This window comes from Lygodium microphyllum, chromosome 19, assembly GCF_053477565.2.
Source record: "Lygodium microphyllum isolate KBCC chromosome 19, Lygodium_microphyllum_v1.1.10, whole genome shotgun sequence".
NCBI lineage: Eukaryota > Viridiplantae > Streptophyta > Polypodiopsida > Schizaeales > Lygodiaceae > Lygodium > Lygodium microphyllum.
Genome location: NC_141153.1, coordinates 17,140,952 through 17,160,971, shown reverse-complemented (window position 1 = coordinate 17,160,971; position 20,020 = coordinate 17,140,952). Strand labels below are relative to the sequence as shown.

The 20,020-nt window shown below is 43.1% G+C and overlaps 1 protein-coding gene across 8 annotated transcripts in view; it reads left to right on the top strand.

Annotated features, from left to right (window-relative positions):
• Positions 1 to 5,102: 5,102 nt before the first annotated feature.
• Positions 5,103 to 20,020, top strand: part of LOC148019607 (uncharacterized) — a 136,936-nt gene continuing 122,018 nt past the window's right edge. For 4 of the 8 annotated variants that reach the window (XM_087699711.1, XM_087699713.1, XM_087699710.1 and 1 more), the window contains exons 1-2: positions 5,104 to 5,262; positions 5,508 to 5,677. The gene's annotated coding sequence lies outside the window, so the exon portion shown is untranslated. Of the gene's footprint in view, positions 5,405 to 5,507; positions 5,678 to 20,020 lie in introns of all 8 variants that reach the window. The other 4 variants (XR_015694851.1, XM_087699706.1, XM_087699705.1 and 1 more) reach the window with 4 other exon arrangements.

Sequence of the window (20,020 nt, the reverse complement as noted above, 5' to 3'; positions counted from 1 at the left end):
CCTAATTCAAGAGCTCAAAAAAGAGATATGAGATGAGGGAAAACAAAACTTTGACTATACTTGACAAGCAAAAAAGAGGCACAAGAATTGCACATGGAAAAATGGTATAAAGAAACAACAAACCACACTAAGGACTAATACACTACTAGCAGCAAATCGAAGGAAGGCGAATCAAACAAAAACCTATAGGAAATTAGAATAAGAAGTGACTATATCCAAGTAATAGATCTTACTAAGGATAAGGATGAAACAAGGGAAAACCACACTTAAACAAGGGGAAATTGGAGACCATAGAACTTCAACAAGCCACAATAGCCATCAATGGTAGTGAGGCCATGCAAGAATATTTGCACATTGCAATCAGATTGCACGCATTCTAAATAGAATGCAACACCATCAAAAGACCAATGCAAAAATGAATCAACTAAAAAACTTTGACCTTGAATGTGATAAGAGCAGCATTGCATGAAAAAGCCCTAATTCTAATATGCAATCCATATCCGATAGTGCAACTAGGAGTTCAGGGACCTATAGCTGAAAGGTCAAGGTTATAGACCTAGAAGCAAAAGATAATGAGATAACACCTCTTGCTTATCTTAAGGTTAAACTTATAGCAAAGAGAAGACATGTTATTGATACTCTTATTAACGAGGAAGCAGACTGTCACTTTAGCTTTTATTCTTTTAGTGAAAAATAGAATAAGGGAAGTCATGTCACACAATGTGACTATTGGAGTTCCCACATATTGGACTCTCTCTTCTTTCTTGAACCTTCATAGCTCTTGCGCTCTTCTTGCTCCACTTGTGCTTCCACCTTTCACTCACCTTTCAACTAGTATTAGAGTGGGGTTCAAGGAGATTCTTTATCATTTTCTTCATCTTGGATTCAAAGCTTTAGCTTAAGGTTTCATGGCAACCATTGTTTCTTCTCTCAAGGTATACATTGAGCTCTTCCTTCTCCCAACTTGTTCCATCCTTGTCAAAGCTTGTTCCATGGACCACAAGGGCTTCCTTGAGCTTTGGTTGAGATTCAGTAGTAGCCAGCAAGAGCAACAAAGCTATCTACCACATCAACATATTTTGTGCCTACTCTCTAAGCTCTTGTTCTTTTGATAGTTTACATCACCTATAGCCCTTGTTTGAGCTCTTAAACATTGGACAATCATTGGACAGCTCATCGACATTGGATATTTTCTTTTAAGTACTATTCTGGAGCTCCCTAACCTCCATCATTGCTATCATATACATCAAACCTTCCGTATCAGGTTTGGGATAGTTGTCCTTCTGTATTTAAAAGCTCACTTATGCTTCTACTAGTACTCATATGCACATGTATTATTTCTCAGATGCTTGGATGATGTACTAAGGTGCTTTGGGGAGAAATTTGAGCTTGCTTGAAGCTTGCTTGGCTTTGTTTTGATAGGGTAATCACTATTATAACAATGTGCATAGTAAGCTTTTTCAGTAAGAAGGTTTATGCCTATTGTGGCTACTACCTATCTAGAGTAATGTCTAGCATCGATGTATGCAGTAGGATATGCTTGTGACATTCTTTGGCACTTGGATTTCAGCTACATTTGATGTACTTGGGTTTTGGTCAGTTGCTTGAAGCTTCATTGATTACTCACCTTTCAATTGAAGTTTTAATAAATACTTATGCTCCCATATGTATCTTTGATGAGCTTGGGCCTCTCAAATGCTTTGATGTATATGTCTTGAGCTTTGCTTGCTCAATTTGCATATTGGATTTACTTCTAGTGGGAGACGTTTATACCTCATTTGCAGAGCTTGGTTCTTTGAGATAGTGGAACTCTTGATCCATGTACATGCTCTCTTATATGATATTGGATGTAGTTACTTTCCCTCGTGGGCTTATTTGACTCTATATGTCTTGGACACCGCCACTTACTTTTATCAATAGTTTGTTAATGATGTATACATGCATATTCGTTATATATTGAGCAACATTGCTCTTTGACCTATCCATTGTGCATTGCAAATCTTTGTAGTTGCTCTTGAGATCTTTTACATACATGATGTATATGCTTATGGAATGTATTGTCTACTGACACATTAAGTTTGTAACACTCTTTGGTATCAATGATTTATGCTTATTCATTGCTAGTTGCATTCTTTATATCCCAGTTGCTACCATGATATCCTTGCTAGTGCTGGATGCTTGCTTTCTTGTCTATTTACATACATTTGGATTGATATACATTGATGCATTTATTATAGCAGTGCTATAATTACTATTTTCAGCATTCTTTTGGAGAGCAAATATTTTGTTTCAACACTCTTTTGATTGTAGTTACAGCTATATTCTCATTTTCTCCTACTCTTTTGGATATGTTTTGGGGCTATTTTGTTGTAATAATAGCATAACATACTCTTGTCATTTGTAGTCCTTTATAGTCATTAAAGATTTTCATTAATGCATCTAAACTCTTAATCTCCAAACAATTACATAACTTACTCTTTATCACTGTTCAAGCAATAAAACCTCTCTCACAAATAGCAATGCCCGAACAATGGACAAGAGCAACTTGACAAAGAGTAAGAACATTTGGATAAGCATCCCCCCAAAAAACTATTGCAAAAAAGACTTGAAGTTACCTTTGGCCATGTAAATCATACCCAATCTCTAGAAGCTTGATGCTTAAAGTTTCTAAATTCTTTCTCGAACTCATTAACTTCTATCATTTCAAGGAATTCCTCTATATTTAGCTTTTTAGGGGAGCCATAAAATGAAGTTAATTGATCTATGTCTTGGATTCCATAGTCTTTAAAGGCCTTCTTGTGTATTTGATGCTGTGCAGGCACAAGTATTTTTAAACTATTAATCACAGAATTATCTTGAAATTGAGAATTCAAGTTACTTATCATTGACTTAGCAAAAGCAACTTGAAATTCTAAGGCCATATTAAAGTCTTCTCCATTAAATTTATGTTTGAAATCATGCTCATAAAATTCTTCCCATGCAAAGCACCTGTTAATGTGTATAAATACCCTTTTTCAGGCTTTAGTCAACAAGGTTTTCATATTCATATACTCTAACAATTAATGCATTCACATCAGGAGGAGGATAATCAATGTAATACTGCGTTATGGATACAATATCATTCTTCATAAGACTATCTACGGTTGTGACATCTACAAAGTCTTTTTGAAACATTTGGCTTAGTATTGTTAAACCTCTCAAAATGTTAGCTAAGAAATGTAAGCAATAAACACACTCAAAACCAGCCAATTCTTCATAAATATGCAATGCCTCTCTTTTTGTGATCTCAAGTATGGCATCTAAAGGCTTACATACTCTACTAATAGCTCCATATCCATTTAACCATCTCACATCAAAACTATGCTCAAGTCGAAGGCATAGCAAACCTATGACATGATGTGTGAATATGTGATTTTAAGTTTCTAATTTTACAATTTTAATTTGGTCTAGCCAACCTCTTGAAAAAGTAAGCATCATTCTTTTTTCCTTTCAAATTCAACTGCAATTGAATGATTCATTTGAAGCTAACACATTAATTGAAGTTGAGCCTCCAACATTATTGATGTTTTTTAAAACCTTTTTAGAAGGATGTTTGGCTATGTTTTCAATCCCAGCCCGTGCAAGATGGGTTCCTGGTCTCTTATCTTTCAATTTAGGTGTTGTTTCTCAAAAATAAAAAGAGTGGTTGTTATCTTACCGTGTTTTTTGATAATAGTTGAAATTTGCTATCTTTTGTTGTGTTCCCTTCCCTTTGAAATCTAAGTTTCTTGAGCCTTTATCTTTAAACTAGAATGGCTCTAAACTTCACAAACCTTTAGCCTATAAACAATTGTATACCAAAAATAATTTGTAAATTGTTGCCAATCTTTTGCCTCCAACCTATCGCAAATTTTTTTTCCATTCAAACTCCAAAGATGAGAAAGAGAGAAAGAAAGAGAGAGAGGGACACCTGTACATGGGGAAATATATATTATTCTTGCCTTTGTGCTTCAAGGTTCACACAGCTCTTGCTTGCGTTGTCCCAGGACTGATGGAGTCACACACACACACATGTGTGTGTGTGTGTCTCCATAGCCACCAAAGCTGCAGAGCTGATTCTGCCTAACTAGTATATTCTTAGTGGCACATGCGTGCACACGCACACACACACACACACACACTCTCTCCACAATTGTCCAGGCTCGCTAGAAGTCCAATTGCCTAATACCCAGGCTTCAAAAAATTTCCGCAAGGGCCCTGTCTAGTATCAAACCTTCATAAATTACCATTGTAGCTTCACAGATGATTGATTAGTGATCAATATTACAACATGGACTTTGCAATAGATGTGGTGCATGCACATTATATAGGCGTGTCCATTGTTCATGCAAGTCCTAGCTAGCAATAACTATCAACGACAATAACTTGAGTTTGGCAGAGGGTCAATATCGCCACTCAACACCAAACTTTTGAAGATCTGCCCTGACCTTAGGCACAACATCGCAGTAAGAGGGTTGCAATGCCACAACAGGCACCTAGGCCACTAGATATTACTCATTGCTTAGTAGCATTTTCTTGATCAATAGTAGAATGTAAGAGGCATATGGTGCAAGAGGTGCAGCAAGAGGCAGTGCCATAGATTTGGCGATGAGTAAGAGATCAATCGCCAAGACTCAATGGTGATGACTCATGAGCAAGTTGCAGTTGAGTTTGAAGTGAAACTTCCTTTGAAGTTTGAATGATGAAACAAGTAGATTTCAGGTGTGTTCTCTCTCTCTCTCTCTCTCTCTCTCTCTACAGTTTGCTGGCACTGGGCACAATCTAGCTTTAATTATAATTAAAGCTAAAACGTTAAAGTTTAAAAGGTAATTTAAAATTAGAATTTGATGCTAGGTGGGTTAGTTGTTTTATGTTTATTTAATATTAGTTATATTATATGTATTATTTAAAATCCTTTTCTCTATATATTTAAAAAGATATTATCCTTCTACTCTAACAATGAGAAGGATACTCTCCTTCCATGGTAAAGGTGAAAGGGTTCAAATCCTATTCACTTACATTTTTCAAAGGGAGGTAGTTCCTCCTCACTTTCAATCAAACTAGTTTTGGGTTAAAATGAACCGGCCTTAGGATGAAGTGAACCCACCTATTACCTGAGCACAAGCACAGAAGGGTAAAATCCTCGATCAAAGGCATTGGAGCCTGCAAATATCAGGACTGCGAGTTCCAGCCCTTGCACGTTTCTATCACAGCAAATTACAATGACTAATTCATCAATCTGAGGTGAATAATTAATGTCTAATTGCGCGTGCAAGCTAGTGTGGGTGCAGTTAGAGTACGTGTGCGGATATGGGGGATGACTGAGGTAGTACTTGTGTCTGGGAGCATATGTTTTTCCTTTGTGATATTGCCTATATATAAGAAGGTAGGCTGTTACTTGTTATTTCTTGGGTTTTCGAGACATAGCACGCGAGCACCAAATCCTTTTCTTTTCGACTAGGATAAAATTGTATACATCCCCCGTGCAGACTATCGTTTGCTCGAAGCTGGAAACTACAGTCTGAGTCTGGAAGCTGAGAACCTTGGAGGTGGATCATGCTGCAGGAGAGACGCCATTGCGCCTTTGTCTATAAAAGAGGTTCGATCTGATGAGGATATGAAACCCATTAGCTCCTTATGAGAGGCTGAGCAAACAAAGGTTTGCGCCATTTCCTATGCTTCGCTTTCATGAAAAAAGCATTTTTTTTGATAGCAGATGCAAAGAATTTGGTTCTCTTTATCCTTTTGAGTCAAATTACGTGTTCTTGTTTGTCCAACATATATAATGCTTCAGGTTTTAGTTTGTCCAAAGAAAAAGAGAAGAAGAAGATGCAAGGGTTTGCATAGAGAAAACACAGAATGTAGGAATGCGATAAAATACAATAACTTTGACAAAGACAAAAGAATGCCAAAAGGAGAGAAGAGCAAATAAAATGGATCAGGTCGCTTCTCGAACTCAAAGTGTACAACAAACACAATGAAAGCATTAGAACTCAAGAAGAAGAGAACTCACAGTGCTGAATGAATGAGTGAATGATCAAACTCTATGCTTGTATGATACAATGGTTCTCCATGTCTCGGGTGGACTAGGAATGAGGTGAGCTAGAGGAGTTAGAGACACTAATGACACCTTCCAAAGGGTGTTGTACCTTGGGCAAACAGCAAGCAGTCTTTGATGATGTCAGTATGAGTGACCAGGTGACCAAAATGCAGATGTGTTGATGAAGACAATGCTACCTATCTTGACTAGGCTGGGAATTGGAAGTGGCAGGATGGTGGCCTGTTGGGCAGCAAAATGCAGGTAGTCAGCTGCTGTATCAGACCTCTATGATGGAAAACATAGTCTTGGGAGTGAAGGAGACAGCAGTAGATGTCTGGATGGTAATATACTGCAGAAAATGCAGGTAGAACTGATCTTGAACAATAGTAGATGTGCTTTCATAGGCAGCTGACAGCTTGGAACTGTAAACACAAGTAGGAGATGATGACAAACGGCTTCCCTGCATGGTTTGGAAGAGTGAAATTGGGTGGTGTTGAGAAAAATGCATTATATAAACTGATTAGCTCTTGATTACAGCCCCAAAACTCAAATTAAGTTCGCAAAGGATATCTCAGTTTTTGTTGTCTACTGTTGTCATCACTTGGTGCATGTTGTGCAACTAGATTTACTGTGTTTACTGTTGATGACCGTCTTCTAGCCATTGCCTTGTCTAGATTTGGTGTCGCTAGTTGCTGACGGCATTGTTCAGTGAGCATCTTGCTTTTCTTGCTGTCGCCTGCCAGTCCACATCAGCCTGTGGCGTGCATTTAGCAGTTTGCTACCATCTCTTGGCTGCCACATCATCATTCAGCTTGCACTTACTGATTTCTGCATCTGAATGATCTGTCTGGCTGTCAAAAGCTATGCTTGCTTTTGCCAAACTATTTCTAGAGGCTGTTTGCTGTGATCAGGATCCGTTAGAGTGTGATACACTCTTCAGCTCATACTCTCTGCCCTATTCTCATAGACATGGGAGTTCAAGGTCGGTATTCACTTTGTATAGTGTGCTGTATTGAGCATCATATATATTCAACATTCATTTGTTCTTCTTTAGTGTTCATTATCTCTGAGTTACCTTAACAATAACTAGGTTCTTTATTAGTTTGTGCATTGTCAAATGATTGTGTTGTTATGTGTGGACGAGTATCTCTTTACATGGTATTAGAGCAAGGATTCATTGAAAAAACTTGGGCTTGTGATTGGAGATCTCGTCATTCGGAGCAATTTCACAAAGGGAAGATGACTTTAAACACTTCTACACCACTTCAGTCTTCCGAACCCTCCATGTAGATACTTGTGTAGGAGCGGCCCTCACATCTTACTTCGCAAGGATCCAATACAGGTGGAGAGACATTGGAGTACCAAGCGTGTCCGATTTTCTAAAGCCTTCAAGGCCTTGTTGGCCATCATGATTTCATGCCATCTGAGTTGTTCGTCCAATTGGAATCAAGGCCTTGGCATTTGGCTGTCACGAGGAATTCTTAAACATTCGGTTGACTACATTATGGCTAAGGCCTTTGTGGCTTGTCATGTTGGCACTTGTTGATGACTAGAGGGATTAAGCCTCTTGGCCTCTCATATGGCCCTTCGGCTGTTGTGACCAAAGACTAAGGATATTAGACTTGACACGACCGAAGGCCGAATGGGGATCACTCATAAAATAAAAGGTTAAGATTGTTAGTCTTTGACACAACTAAAGGCCGTTTGACAATTCTAAAGGCTCTTGGCCTTACTATCCATGTACGGCTGATAGAAAGAATATTTCAGGGGCCAAGTCCTCATCCTTTTGAATGGCACTTAGCCAATTCTATACGTGTGGAGGTCTCCATGGCCCTTGTTTCTAGAATGATTCCTTTTGAGAGATCATATGCGAAATCCAAAGGCGATTGAATGCTTGTTAAAGATGAGGCTTAGATTTCCCTTCCTCACAATCTAACCTTGTCTTGTCTCCTTCCCTCTCCTCCACAGCACCCAACTAGTACTTCTTTTCTCTTGTGTCTATTCTTTTAACTCCATGAGCTTTTACAGGAATCAAGACACATAAAGTGCAAAAACAAAAATTCCAACACTAGAACTAAGAAGAGATAAGAAGCCTTGCTACCAAGCAAACCACATATTCTTCTTAAGCCCCCTGCTTTAGATTCACAAGTAGACCCTTTACTGAGTCCATAGGATGCAAAAATGAGACAAAAAACAGAGAAGATTTTTTATGGGTTTTATTTTCTAAGATTTTTTCCCAAGGCTATACTAGTTTGCTAATCTACTTCAAATCCGACTTCTATGCCCAAAATCTTTGAATCTTTCCTACTTCGTCAGTCCTACTCTATCTTATATCCGTATCAAGCTCTGTTCCTATTCCATTTTGGAGTACGCGCTCCTAATCCGTTTTAGGGTAGTGTTTCTATTCCAATGTATGATAAAGAGAATGCTTGTTTGCCTTCATAGATGATTTTGTCATGTCTTGACAATGGAACCATAATGTTGAAGCTTTAACAAGCTTGACTGCCCGACTTGACGGAACACTTATTGTTTCAAGCACTTCATCCGATTTGGCAATGGCAACCTCTCACATAGCCTATACATCCTTTGAACTCATCAATCTATCCATTCTTCTCCCAAACCATATGAAAGCAAGCATGAATGAACCGACAAGGGTGTAGTGAACTCATGGCCTTACCTTCTCCTCAACACCACCAAGCGGCGGCTTGATGGTGGCTCCATGATTTGTGCGATGGTACTCAATTTCCAACCTCTACTCCGTAGCTCCTTATGGTACTCGATTTGCAATCTCTACTCCATAGCTCATGATCCGCAATCTATACTCCATAGCTCCCAATCCGATCCACAAGCACTTGATTTGCGAGAGGAAATGCAAACAAGAAGAAAGACAATCCAATCCCTCCTTCAATTAACCTCTCACTCACAAAGGGGAAGAAGAGAAGAACGGACGCAAGGAAGGAGCTTTACCTTCCAAGTCCCTCACTCTCTCCCTTACTCTCATACTCTCACTCTCCCTCACTCTCAAGATGGAGCACAAGTAGATAAAATAGAAGCAAGAAGAAGAAGCATGCTCTTAAGTTTGCACACCACAAGAATGAGCTTATCTATTCACTTTCTGGTTTTTATACAGGGAGTTTTGAGTTTGGGCTTCCACTTAAGTTGGGTGCTTGTCTATCTTATTTAGCTCTTGGCTGGCCTTACTTGGTTTATGTATACATATTAGATTACACCGATCGGCAGAAAGTGAATGCAAGCTAGTGTCCATGCCCTTGCTGAGCTATGAGTCTTTTTACCCGATAGAAAATATTACAACTTGCATGGGCATTATGGGTGGGTTTCAAAATAATATTACAATTAATTGTATGATTGTGGGCTTTGACAAAAAATTATATACCTTGTGCTCTTTGCTTGATTTGCAATGCTCTTTACTTTTTCCACCTTTGTGTGTCTTTGTTGATTTGCTTTGCTCTCTTGTTGCCTTCCGTTCTATAGTTAACTTTCTTGAACCTAGCCAACAAACCTACTAGAAAGCACTAATCAATGGGGTGGTAAGAAGCCAAATCAAGGATCAAATCAATTGTTTGTAGTAGAAAGCTTCCACTGTTGGTGAATCTATATGGGCCATAGCCTTTCAATTTGGATCCATAGGAGTAGAAGTTGCCTTATATCCCTCCATCTCAAATGTGGGCAAAAGCTCCTGTACATACCACTGCATGGATATAAAAATTGCCCTCCTCGAAGTTTGGTAAATCTCATGGCCTAAAAAGAAATGGAGAAGGGCCATATTCGTCATCTCAGACACCTCATGGAGTGTCTCCTTTTTCTATTTGACCTTTTGGGCATGTTCATCTGTTAAGATAAGATCATCCACATAAAGCACGAACAACGCGTACCCTTTAGGTGAGGTGTAGACATACAATTGGGGATTGGAAGAGGAACGCTTATACCCCAACTTCCCTTGGAGGAACGAGTCTATCTTCTTATTTGAAGAATGTGGAGCCTATTTGAGGCCATAAAGGGCCTTCTTCAACTTGTACACCTATTTATCTGATGAGAGAAAAAGTTAGGAGGCTGCTTAACATAGATCTCCTCCTTCAAATCACCGTTTAGGTCCTAGGAAGGTAGACTTCACATTGAGTTGATAAACCGGCCATCTCATATGGTTGGCTAAGGCAAGAACAGTCCTAATGGTAGCCATCCAAGCTATAGGTGCGAAGGTGTCATGGAAATCCAACCCTGGCCGTTGTGCAAAGCCCTTTGCAACAAGCTGCAACTTGTGCTTATCTAGAATGCCATCACTGTGGTATTTGGTCTTAAAGACCCATTTAAGCTTTTAACACCAGTCACCTTTTATGAACGAGTCTAGGCACAAGTCCCCAAGTGCTAGTTTGCTCTATAATATCGAACTCCTATTCCATAGTCTTTTTTCAATGCTGTGATTGTAGAGCCTTCTTTACGGAGGAAGACTTTGGAATATCCATTGGGGCCAACTCAATGGGTGAATTTGGTAGTGAAGCAATCTCCTTCTCCACTGAGGGTGGAGCCTCAATAGGCAGAGGCTCCAAAGGTAGTGGAGCAAGTGTCCTATTGTCACCTGGATCTCCAAGAATGGGATGCTCAACACCCCGCCTCCGTGGCTGGAAACTCCACAAATCAAACATCTCGACTCGTGTACACTTCTCGGGAAGTGGGATCATAAAGTTTGTATCCGTGGGATTGCGAGCTATATCCCATGAACACTTGTTTCTTGGAAGCAAGCTCAAACTTGTCCCCTCTTCTTCTTCAGGATGTGAACATAGGTATCACACCCAAACACTCTGAAACGAGAAACATTTGGCTTTTGTCTAAAGTGTGCCTGAAAAGGGGTCATACCAACCATGGCTGAAGTAGGGGATTGATTATGGATGTGGATAGTGGTGGTAACTGCTTTGGCCCAAAGACATTGAGGTGTTTGATGATGCTCCATCATAGTCTACACCATCTTGATCACATTGCGATTCTTCTGCTTCAATATGCCATTCTCCTGAGGGCTATTCGTGTTGGCAAACTCCTAGTGAATGCCATGATCTTTACAAAATTGAGTTAGCCCTGTTAGAGATCATAGCCTGTTTGGTGGGCAGGCAGGCCTGCACAGTCGGACCAGCAGGGTGCTGCACAGTCGGACTGTGCAGTCGGACTGCCACGTGGCAGTCCGACTGCCTGCAGCCGACTTATTCCAGGCTGCGCCCTATTTCTGGCGCCCCATTTCAAGCAGTTTTTCGGCTATATATTGCCAACGTTTCCAGCAGTCTGCCCACTCTTCTCTGTCGCAGATTACAGACCGGTGCTGTGCAGTTTTCTGTCTCTGTTCACAGATTTCAGACAGCAGACAGTGCAGACTGCAGCAGACTTCGAGGTGGACAGCAGGTCGCATCGTCGAGGTGGAGACACGCAGTCCAGCGCACTGCGCCCGTGTATATCTTTGTATTCAGCATTCTTTATACAGCAGATCTTCATTGTACACTGTCTCTTTCTCTCCCTTCTCTCTCTGCGTTCTCTCTCTCTCAGTCCTACGCTTCCGCACTGCTGCACTCTAACATGGTATCAGAGCAGAGTTTGAGGGCTGACTGAGCGTAGAATCAACCTGAAGTGAATTTTCCATCGCGACACAAATTTGCGTTTTTTGCATTTAAGGGCAGATAGGAGGGCTGTGCCTTGGAACAAGGCTGAAATGAGTGTGGGCGCACAGGAAAGGAGTACAGGTGGTGGATTTGCTGCTGTTTACTGCTGTTTGACGTGGAGGAAGTTTGAGTTTTCAACCTAAAAGTGCAGGTTTTGCTTTTTCATCGCCTCCGGCGGGTGAAGAAGCTTCTGGACGCGGAAGAGCCTTAGCAGGCTGAGTTTACCCAGTCAGAGGGGGCTGCTTTTGCGTTTGAGAAGGCATTGCAGGTGAAGATGTCTACAGAGATGGACTTGGAGTTCCAGGCGATTATGGACCGGAAGGTGCCTGTCTTACCGGCTCTTCTTACAGATCAGAAGCTTGACGGCGACAACTACCGCATTTGGCGCGTTATGATGTTGGCCATCCTTGAGTCCTATGATTTGGCGGAGTTGGTCTAGGAAGATATTGACCGGCCTTCGGTAAGAGATGAGTCCAAACTCTCTTCCGATGCTCGTGCGGAGTTGGCCAGGGCCCAGTCTCATTGGGACAAACTGAATCCCAGGATTCGATCCTTTCTCTTTCTATCATGCACTACAGCCGTGATCGCTCACATCGAGCACTTGACGGTGGCTCGTGAGATATGGCTGGAGCTTGATCAAATGTACGATCGGATGACCCTAATGAAGAGGGTTTCTTTGGAGGTCCAGATGTGGACTTTGTCCGTCAATAAGTCTTCTTCGCTAAGGGAACACATTAACAAGCTAAGGCAGCTACAGATGCAGGTTCAGAATGCGGGAAAGCCGATTTCCTCCGAAGACATGGTGATCACACTATTGTCCCAGTTGCCGCCACGATTCGGTACATTTTACTCTGCCCTTATTGCTTCGGGGCGAGAGTCTACTCTTCGCTGGGAAGAGTTGGTTCCTATGGTCTTGGACCAAGAGGAACAGTTAAAGGAACAGAATGCTTCCAAGACGGAGGCGTTGACAGGTCAAGCCTCTCAGAAGAAGGGGAAGGACCAAAAGAAGAAGAAGGGGGATAACAAGTCCAAGAAGGACAAGGAGAAGGACAAGGACAAAGACTCCACATGTAATATTTGTGGAAAGACTGGCCATTGGAAGAAGGATTGCCCTGACAAAGACTCGAAGGACACCAAGAAGAAGGAAACCAAGGATTCTGGAGCGGTGGCTGCACCCTCATCAGCTGCATTTCTACATTTAGTTGTCATTGAGACGCTTCACCGAATGCTTCTGATGCTGCGATGACGGCTCCCCAAGCTCGAGAGTGGATTGTTGATAGTGGTGCCTCATGGCACATGACTCCTTCATCAGATGGTGTTGCCCAGCTGCGACCTTCGCGTGGGCAGGTTCTCATTGGAGACAGCTCTTTAGTTTCTGTTGCAGGTCGGGGTAAGATGCAGCTTATTCCGGATGGACGAGGTGGCACCCATACCTCAGAGGTTTTGCATGTACCAGGATTAGGGTACCATCTTCTTTCAGTTCATAAGATTTGCTCCCTTGGTCTTTTGGTGGAGTTTGACAGTTCTACTGTGCGAGTCCTTGATCGTGAATCGAGGAAGGTTCTATCATCTGGATATGAGGAGAACGGCATTTACAAACTGAAGTCTTCCACTGCCCTCTCTACTCTTCTTCTTACCTCACAGTCACAGTTTGAATTATGGCATGCTCGGTTTGGTCACCTGAACTATGACTATCTTCGGAGGGCGTCACGTGGACAGCTTGTTCGAGGGTTGCCGGATATAGTGGTGAGCCAGCAGCCATGTGTCTCCTGCATACGGGGGAAGCAGCATAGAGATGCCATTCCCCACACCGCTTCGCGGCGGTCTACTTCACCGATGGAGTTAGTATCTACGGATCTATGTGGCCCTATGAGGAATGAGTCCCTGCGTGGGAGCTCGTACTTCATGCTGATCGTGGATGATTATAGCAGGATGACATGGGCCTATTTTTTGGCACTAAAGTCAGAAGCTTTCTCGCACTTCAAGGATTGGCTTCTCTTTGAGGAGAACCGATCAGGCCGGAAGTTGAAGACCTTGCAATCCGACAAGGGAGGTGAATTTGTGTCTAATGAATTTGCTCGGTTTTGTGCAGATAGAGGAATTCACCAGGAGTTTGCCAATACCAATACTCCTCAAGAAAATTGTATTCTAGAACGGAAGAACCGTAGTGTGATCGAGATGGCGCGCACCATGATGGAGCACCGACAGACCCCACAGGTTCTGTGGGCCGAGGCTGTGGCTACTGCAGTCCACATCCTTAATCGATCCCCTACTTCGGCCGTAGCAGGGATGACTCCATTTGAGGCTTATTTTGGGACGAAGCCAGATGTTTCTTACTTTCGAGTCTTTGGGTGTGATGCCTATGTTCACATTCCCAAGGCTCACCGTGACAAATTTGAAGCGGCTTCCCGAAAACAGGTATTTGTTGGCTATAGCTCCCAGTCCCAAGGCTACCGACTGTATGATCTCGTCAACCGGGATGTATATACTAGCCGTGATGTGCGGTTTGTGGAGGTTTCGGCTTCTTCAACGGGTGATGAGCATCCCGTTCTTGGAGATCCAGGGGAGAGTTTGGCTCCTTCTACAGTTCCACTGGAGCCTGTGCCTTTTGATTATGATTCTGTTTCTGACACAGAGTCTACTGTTCCACCGGACCCTTCTGAGGAGTTACCACCGGTGGACATTCCAGAGTCTTCTACTGATGGAGAACGACGAGGGGAGGTTCGGCCTCCTCCTCGCTGGGCCCGTGACACACTCCGTGATTCAGGGATCGAGGGGGTTCCTGAGGAGTGGGGACCGCAGGATGGTCAGCGGCGGTCACGGAGGCACCAGGCGCATTCTTCGGAGCTTGTTTGCTCCAATTATTGTTTGATGTCCCGTGTTATGCAGGATCGAGAGCCCACCTCCGTGAAGGAGGCTTTACAGTCCGCCCCATGGAAGAAAGCTATGGAAGCTGAGTTGGAGGCTATTGAGAGGAATGGCACTTGGTCACTTGTGCCACGCCCCCCGAAGAAGAAGGTGATTGGAGTCAAGTGGGTCTTCAAGACCAAATATCTCAGTGATGGTACTTTGGATAAGCACAAGGCTCGCCTTGTTGCTAAGGGTTTTGCCCAGCGCCCAAGGATTGACTGTCATGACACCTTTGCCCCCACAGCTCGTATGGCAACCATTAGAGCTGTTCTTGCTTTGGTTGGCCATAGGAGATGGCCTGTTTATCAGTTGGATGTGAAGTCGGCCTTCCTGAATGGTGATTTGAAGGAGGAGATCTACGTTGAGCAGCCTCCTGGCTTTGGTTCTTCAGATGGGAAAGTCTACAGGTTGAAGAAGGCCTTGTATGGTCTCAAGCAGGCCCCGCGAGCTTGGAACGAGAAGATTGATTCGTTCCTCCAGACTCAGTTGGGATATCGGCGGTCCAAGGCCGATCCACAGCTGTATGTTCACACTTCCGAGGATGGTTGTGTGCTGTTTGTATTATATGTTGATGATTTGATTGTCACAGGTGATAATGCACAGCAGGTCCAGGAGACAAAGTCAGCTTTACATCGGACGTTCGAGATGACGGATTTGGGGCTACTCCATTTCTTTTTAGGCCATGAGATTTATCAGTCTCAGAGGGGGATCTTTCTCTCCCAACAGAGATATGTACAGGAGCTCTTGGTGTCTTTTGAGATGGAAGATTGTCGGGCCCTCTCTACTCCTATGGATCCGAACTAGAAGGCCACTTCCCATTCAGCTTCTCCTTTGGCGGATGTGTCCCGCTATCGACAGTTGATAGGGTCTTTGATTTGGCTTCTCAACACCAGGGTTGATCTATGTTTTGCTGTTGGGCTCTTGGCAGGGTTCATGAGTGAATCTAAGACGGTGCATTGGCAGGCTGCTCAGAGGATACTTCGGTATCTCAGGGGGACGTCTGATTTGGGGATTCATTACCCCGCAGGGACAGATGGGTCAGATCTTGTACTTGCAGGTTGGAGCGACTCGGATTGGGCCGGTGACGTGGACCACAGGCGGTCTACAACAGGTTACTGCTTTACTTTGGGTGCAGGTGTTATTTCATGGAGTAGCAAGAAGCAGCCCACGGTAGCCCTTTCATCTACTGAGGCGGAGTATCGGGCCGCGTCTTCCACCACATGCGAGGTTGTGTGGCTTCGGAGATTGTTGGAGGAGCTTGGGTGCCCCCAGACTCGTCCTACATTGCTGTGATGTGACAATGAAAGTTGCATTGCCTTGGCGAGGAATCCTGTTTTTCATGCCCGGACGAAGCACATTGAGATTCAGTACCACTTCATCCGAGAAAAGCTTCTGGATGAGACCATCACTGTGGAGTATTGCAAGACGGAGGACAATCTTGCGGATCTGTTTACAAAGGCGCTTCCTCAGGCTCTCCTTCGGCAACATTCCAGATCCCTCAGGCTTCTGCCCTGCCCAGGCTCTGAGAGGGGGTGTTAGAGATCATAGCCTGTTTGGTGGGCAGGCAGGCCTGCACAGTCGGACCAGCAGGCTGCTGCATAGTCGGACTGTGCAGTCGGACTGCCACGTGGCAGTCCGACTGCCTGCAGCCGACTTATTCCAGGCTGCGCCCTATTTCTGGCGCCCCATTTCAGGCAGTTTTCCGGCTATATATTGCCGACGTTTCCAGCAGTCTGCCCACTCTTCTCTGTCGCAGATTACAGACCGGTGCTGTGCAGTTTTCTGTCTCTGTTCACAGATTTCAGACAGCAGACAGTGCAGACTGCAGCAGACTTCGAGGTGGACAGCAGGTCGCATCGTCGAGGTGGAGACACGCAGTCCAGCGCACTTCGCCCGTGTATATCTTTGTATTCAGCATTCTTTATACAGCAGATCTTTATTGTACATTGTCTCTTTCTCTCCCTTCTCTCTCTGCGTTCTCTCTCTCTCAGTCCTATGCTTCCGCACCGTTGCACTCTGACAAGCCCTTGGGATATAAACTCCCCTCCCTTGTTGGAATGCGGCGTCTCGAGTTTCCTACCAAACCTATTCTCTTTGAAGATCAACCAATCCTTGAAATGTGAGAATGCTTTGAACTTCAAGGCAAAGAAATATGTCCATGTTATCCTGCTAAAATAATCAACAATTAGCATAAAATACAAACTCACCTTCAGGGATTCCGTCCTCATGGGTCCTCATAAGTTTGTCAAAACAAGCTCCAGGGCTCCTTAGCCTGGTGTGAAGCCTTGCTCGGAATAGCATCTCTATGTTGCTAGCCACGAATACAAGAGACACATGGCAGGTGGCTCACCCCAATCTCTAGCAACCCACCTACTAGTTGACCACGAGTGGCCTTTTGAAGATACTCATAGTTGAGGTGGCCAAATCGAGCATGCTAAAGCATGGTTTGAGTCTGTGAAGAAATGATAAGAGAAGAATGTTAGTAGATATGTCAGTTCATGGTTGAGTCAGTGCATGTAATTCAATGACTAGGCACGAGTATATTTCCTAGATTATTTTTGGCATTTTATGATGGCTATTTTAGCATTTTATGCTGGTTGACCAGCATTAAATGTTGGCCGACCTATTGCCATTTATGGCATTATTTTTACCTATTTATTTTAGGCACTCCTCCATAGTGATCACATTCATCATTTGATAGGTTCTGGTGGAGAGAGGGAGATGGTGCTAGTTACATCAGCATTTTGGTGTCTACTGGCTGTGGTCTTTTTTTCTTGTAGGACCACTACTTTTAGTGCCGTTCCTACCTGCGTTTTGTCATCAGCATCTGCATTTTGCTCGTTTGCTTTTGTGCAGGGTTGGGCGATAGGTTTCAAGCTGTTTTTTGGCTGTGTTCCCCCCTTTGACTCCGGGCATGGTGTCGGTGCCTACTACGGCTTCCTCTACTTGTCCTCAAAGAGTTTCATCTGCCGAAGGCGATGAAAACTCAAAATCGCTTGAAAAGGTTGAAAACACAGCCTTTCCTCCTCCACCAACAGTAAGGACAAAAAATAGCAACTTCGCTCCTTTGTGCTGTACCTGTTCACCTAAGCCTCTATAGGCTATGAAAACAAACTTTTATTTTGAAGAATCCCCTTGATTAGGTTTGCCCATGATCAATCAGTCCTACATTGCTGTGATACCATTTCAGAGTGCAGCGACGAATGTGGAAGCATATGGACAAGACTTAAAGACAATGAACACAAGAGAAGAGGGAGAGAGAAAAGAGACAGAAGAATGCTGAAACCTGCAGTCAATGAATGCTGAAATGAAGAGGGCAGATGTACAAGGGCTGTTGATGTATCTCCTCGTGTTGGAACTCTTTTACCAAACCTGAAAACACAAGTGACAAGGGCAGGCTGCACAAGTGCTTTATATAGCATAAAAAGAATGCAACAAAATAGGCAGGTTGGCCAGCCAGGCTGACTGCTTCCAGATTTGGCCAACCTGCCAAATTAGCCCAAAACTCTCTAATCCGGCTGCCTACAAAAACTGCAATGAATGTGACCTACCTGCCCTCTCACGTGGCACTAGACTGCCTGGCAAAATTGCTTAGAAGTTGGCGCTTTCTGAAAAAGGATACCCAAATAACTGATAGGAAATGCGTAAGTCCCTGTGAGAGAACTGACTACACCAATTGTATCTTGAGAATGCTAGTCTAGGGGATGACTAATCTCTAATAGATGAATGGGTGGAGTGAGTGGCATATATGTAGGCATAGATTGTCTCTAGTGTTACCCAACTCTCTGGAGTGACGCCTATTGAAGTCTCTTGGGTGGCTCCTAGAAAGACTTTTTGGGGCTGTAAATGGAAATCAAAATAAGAATGAAGGCGAAGAAATGTATTGAATGACTTGGTTTCTCAACAACCTTTAGGATCTCTACTTTTTTCGGTGATGTAGATGCATCTATGGGGGAGGCTCGACCGCCATCTCACACACTTTTGAGGTTTTTGCATGGGGCACCCTCCCAAGCTTTCTAGAGTGTAGATCAATTGATACCATAGTTTGTCTACATGTCCATGCCTAGTGGAGCTATTGCTTATGTTCCAATGCCTTAGTCAACAGTTGGGCAGGGCTATAGAGTTCCAGTGAGTCCCAATGCCTCCTCTAGGGCACCTTTTGGCTACACTCAACCTATTTTTGCCTACTCATCTTATCGTTTATATTCCTCTTACCCCTCTTATTTGACACCTCATAGTTCTTCCTCCTTGTCAGTCAAGTAATATTCACTGGCAAGGCTTGTTTCAATGGGTCTAACCACACTACTTGGTCAAACTTAATGAGTCATGTCCTAGATTCAGAGAACTTGTGAGACATTGTACAAGGGATGGAGTCTCAACTAGACCCTCACCTTTTTTCATACGAGGTTGTCTGTTCTTGGAAGGCCCAAAATGCCTTCACCGCCTTTCATCAAGTTGATGCAAGGTACTCTCAAAGTTTCATTCCCAATTACAACATTTTGACCTTGCATTGGAGCGATGAGAACACTTGATTGATTGGTATGTGGCTTGGGATGGGACTTGTATAAATCTTAACCATGAGCTCCAAGAATTCGGGATCACAAACTAAAATGACCTTAAGGTCAAATTGGCTGAATATTGGTGATTACTTGTTGAGTTCTCCATCAAAGGGGCTCCTAAGTCCCTTGACAACTAGGTCACATTGTTCTTAAACAAGCTCCCAAGGAAATATTTTCACTTTATTCAAACTACTCACTCTTAAGATGAGACTCTTGCTACTGGTTCTCAAAAAGAACAACACATGAAAGGCAAGAAACAAAATCTAAATTAAAATCAAACTCAAACTCAAACTCAAAATCAAAACCTACCAAGCTGGAGTCTAGTTTGCTCTCAAACTTGGGTGGGTTGAATGTATCCAGGATAAATAGGTATTACTAACATTGTTAAAAGGTTGGCCATTTTGATAACGAGTGTTTATCAAAGGCAACAGGCACACAACCTAAACATAAGAATGAGACCCCAATCCCGCAGTTAGGTAATCACCAACAGAGGAGGCAAGGTGGTGGCAACCAAAATTAGGAGTAGTGGAAAACTCAAAACCACATTGCCACCGGTTAGTCATCACAGCTAATTTCGTTTCCAACTCTAGAGGGTATGTTTGAATGGTCTATTGGACCACAAGCCTACCTTGTCTTTGTAGAAACATGAATGGATGCGAGCTTAGTCCATATTTGCGAGTTATCTTCTTAGGAGGTGACTGCAAAGGCCTACTCTACCCGATCAAGCACATCTTTACTTGTTTGGATTGTGGATAGTGGAGCCATTCATCACATAACTTCTATTTAGGGCACTTTGGTCTCCCAAGCCCGTATCTCTAACAATGCTCGATGTG